The 3,937-nt window shown below is 46.0% G+C and overlaps 1 pseudogene; it reads left to right on the top strand.

Moving 5' to 3' along the window:
* The first annotated feature begins 1,491 nt into the window (after window positions 1-1,491).
* LOC107122849 lies at window positions 1,492-1,815 on the top strand (annotated as a pseudogene).
* Window positions 1,816-3,937: the final 2,122 nt, after the last annotated feature.

Raw genomic sequence — 3,937 nt, 5'->3', positions numbered from 1 at the left:
GGAGAAAATGGCTGCTTTGGAGGGTGGACTCTAGGGCATTGTACCCTGCTGAGGTCCCTCCCCTCCCCAGGCTCCACCCCCACAATCTCCAGGTATTTCCCCACCCAGTGACGGAGGGACCTGGCAACCTTAATCCCTGAAGGTCCAGACAGGCTCCCTCGCTGAATCTGCTCCTCCCCGCTTTTATTAATATCTGGCGCCTGAGGGAAGAATTTTGGAGTACTTAAAAATCTGCACACTGTTTTCTATTATTTTGGTTAGTCCTAATAAAAAAGCATGATGTCACTATTGATTTTGGAATGGACAAACGCAGCCATCTGTAACCACGCCCCCCCAACTCTCCCCTTAGAATTTCTTATCTTGCCTTAGGTAAGGGTAAAGGTTTCCCTTGCTTGAAAGCCAGTCAAAAGTGACTCCAGGGTTGCGGTGCTAGTTTCTGACTGGCTCCTTCCTCTTTAGCCCTGCCTCCCACTGACTCTTTTCAGCTTCTGCTGTCAAGCTGAGCAACTACCCCCCTCTACACCAGGGCTATTTTTGGGCAGGAACGCACAGGAACGGAGTTCCGGCTGGCTCCCAAGTTGGCCACGCCCAGCAGGAACTAATTAGCATAATAGGCCACACCCAACAGCAGGGACTCATTCCGATTGGCTACATTAGGGGTGTGTGGCCTAACTTGCAAAGGAGTTCCTGCTACAAAAAAGCCCAGGGTTTTGACAACAAACAAGGTAAACAGAATAACAAGCAAAAGGTGGGTGTGGCTGGATAACCACACTTCTGGTAACATGGGGGTGCGGCCTAATGTGGTAATGAGCTGTGCTGTCAGGGGTGTGGCCCAATATGCTAATGAGTCCCTGCTGTTGGGTGTGGCCTATTATGCTAATGAGTTCCTGCTGGGCTTTTTCTACAAAAAGAGCCCTGCTCTACACCATTGTCCCTTAGACGGGGTTGGCAACCTCTAGGTGGAGCCTGGAGACCTCCCAGAATTGCAACTGATCTCCAGCTGACAGTAATCAGTACCCCTGAAGAAAACAGCTCCTGTGGAGGGTGGACTCTATGGTATCACACCCTGCTGAGGTCCCTCCTCTCTCCAAACCCTGCCCTTTCCAGGCTCCATCCCCCAAATCCTCAAGAATTTCCCAACCCAAAGTTGGCAACCCTAAAGAGCAGGTGAGCAACATCTTCATTCTGGTGCATGGGAACATATGGTATGAGATTTTTTTTTTTAATTCCTGGGCTGTGAAGGGCTTTAAAGGTCAGGAGTGGCACATTGAATTGAATTGACTAACACTTCTCAATAAACTTCCTTTGGTTATTCTGAGACATATCTGCCTTCCTTTTCTGCCCAAGCCCTGTCATTTTGTTACTGATCTCTACTAACAAGAGTGTCTGTAAATCCCCCCAAATGCTAACACTCAGAAATGCAGCTCCTTTAGAACAGCAGTAAGAGGTGAGGAAAGAGCAGTTTCTCTCTTATGCTGAGTCTTCCTATCCATGCTCAATGGCAGTGGAATCATGTCTGGTTGTGGCAAAGGCTTGGGGAAAGGAGGCGCCAAGAGACACTGAAAAGTGCTCCAGGATAACATCCAAGGGATTACCAAGCCTGTGATTCGTCATCTTGCTTGACATGGAGGAGTGAAGCATATTTCTGGCCTCATTTACGAGGAGACCCACAGGGTGCTGAAGGTCTTTCCAGAGAACATGATCCACGGTGCTGTGACTTACAATGAGCATGCCAAGAGGAAGACGGTGACTGCCATGGACGCCGTGTATACCCTGAAGCGCCAATGCTGCACTCTCTACGGCTTCGGGAGCTAAGAGGTTCTTCAAATTCTGTTTTTTGTCAGTCAACACCATGCTCTCATAATGCATTTGGACCCAAGCAAGAGGTGGGCCTCGTCTGCTTGTCTAGCACACGTCTCTGAGCACCCGGACAGGAAAAGGCTGCTTAGGGATTTTGCCCCACTACACAATTTGGCTTCCTTTGGGTTTTTTTTTAATTAACCTTGTGCAGTCCCTAAAATTAATCTCTAGGTTTGTTAATTTGTTGACTTCCATGTTTTTCTGTGGTCAGCCTAGAAATGACTTGTGTGTTTCACCTGGTATTAGAGAGACTTTTGATCAACTGCTGCTTTTTAATGTTTTTTAGTATTTGCCTGCTTTTTTGGAGAAGGCCAAAGGTGCAAACTGACACCAGCACTATTTCCAGCTGGCTTAACTGCTCAGTATTTTACACAACAATGTTGGCAGGGCAAGGCCTTAAGATCAGGACCTGAAATAGGGTTACCAACCATCTGGTGATACCGCGAGATCTCCCGCTGTTATAATTGATCTCCAGACGACCAAGATCAGTTCCCCTGGAGAAAATGGTTGCTTTGGAGGATGGATTCTGTGGCATTATATCCTGCGGAGGTCCCACCTCTTTCCAACCCCCACCATCCCCAGACTCCACCTCCAAAATCTCCAGGTGTTTCCCAACCCAGAACTGGCAACCCTAACCTGAAACGTCTCACTCCTCCAGTCTGTTGACATCCTTCCTGAAGAAGAGTTCTGGAGAACTCAAATCCTTGCATGCTGTCTTTTGTCATTTCGGTTGTTCCTAGTAAAAAGCATTCCATGTCTTCTGTGTTTGGATTAGAGAAAGCTAAATGCTTAATATGTAAATAAAACCTTGGCCCATGGAGTGCCTGTCTTCGAAACCGAGAAGTCTGAAACATAACACGGCAATCTGAAGCTATGTCACTGCTGACGTTTGCAGGTGTGGAGCTTGGAGGAGAGACCACCACAAATCCCACATAATGAAAATATAAATACACGTTCAGACTATGACTCTGGGTTCTGCATCTGCATTAGAGATTCCCAACTGTATTTACATGTAGCGGGAGATCTCCAGGTATCACCTGGGGGTTGGTATCTGAGGAAGTGTGCATGCACACGAAAGCTTATACCTTGAATACAACTTCATTGGTCTTAAAGGTGCCACTGGACTCAGACTTTGTTCTGCATTTACATGGTCATATTGTTGCCGCACAACGATTCTCACTGCAGAACGAGTTTGATTTCTTGCAGATTTTTGTTTACATCAGGTTTTCAGTTATAGTAGTTTTGTTCATAGCTGAGTTGCAACTGTGAGAATATTTTGTTGGAGTTGTTAATGTAAACACAGAAGGAACGGAAATGTTAGAAACTGTTTCACTGGAATGCAAGAGGGAGCCACCTAGTGGCAATGGACTTCATTTTCACAATTGTTTTCAAATTGTATTGGAACTGGTTAGAATTTGCAGTGTTCCTTTCCAACAACGTAATCTATATTAAACTGGGCCTTTTTTGTACCCACTTTAACCAAAGTAATGAACTCTGATTGTACTTGTTTGCCTGTTTTCCCACTGTGTGTTTCAGTTTTGTACCACTAACAATACACAAAAGCTCATACATTGAATAAAACTTTGTTGGTCTTAAAGGTGCCACTGGACTCAAACTTTGTTGTACTGCTAACAATATTTCTACAGATGAAAAACCTCTCTTCACTTCTTTTCCCAAAAGAACACTGGGTATGTGTTCGGGTTGCCTGGCAACTGGCAGGAGAGTTGAAGGCAGGACATGGAAAGCAGTAGTATAAGTGTGATGATGACACTACTTCTGAGGAAAGCCTGGAAATGACGGCTTTCGGCCTAGGAATTGAGAAACTCTTTGGTGAGTTTCTGGCAATTCTTAGAGCTTCTGGCAGTTCCTAGAGCTATTGCTGTCGCTTCTGGGCTTTCCCCAGAAGTGACATCATCCTGCTCACAACACCAGTGAACTTTTAAATCCTCCTCCCCCCACTGCCTCTTGGAGTGGGGGCAGACAATGGGAGCTCGGAGCTTGGCAGCCCTAAAGTGTCTGTGTGTGAGAACAAGGGCATACGAATATCATTTAGCACTTTGCATTTTCACATCAATAA

Source organism: Gekko japonicus, unplaced genomic scaffold (genome assembly GCF_001447785.1).
Source record: "Gekko japonicus isolate JY-2015 unplaced genomic scaffold, Gekko_japonicus_V1.1 scaffold4017, whole genome shotgun sequence".
Lineage (NCBI taxonomy): Eukaryota > Metazoa > Chordata > Lepidosauria > Squamata > Gekkonidae > Gekko > Gekko japonicus.
This window is presented reverse-complemented; position numbering and strand designations above follow the sequence as displayed.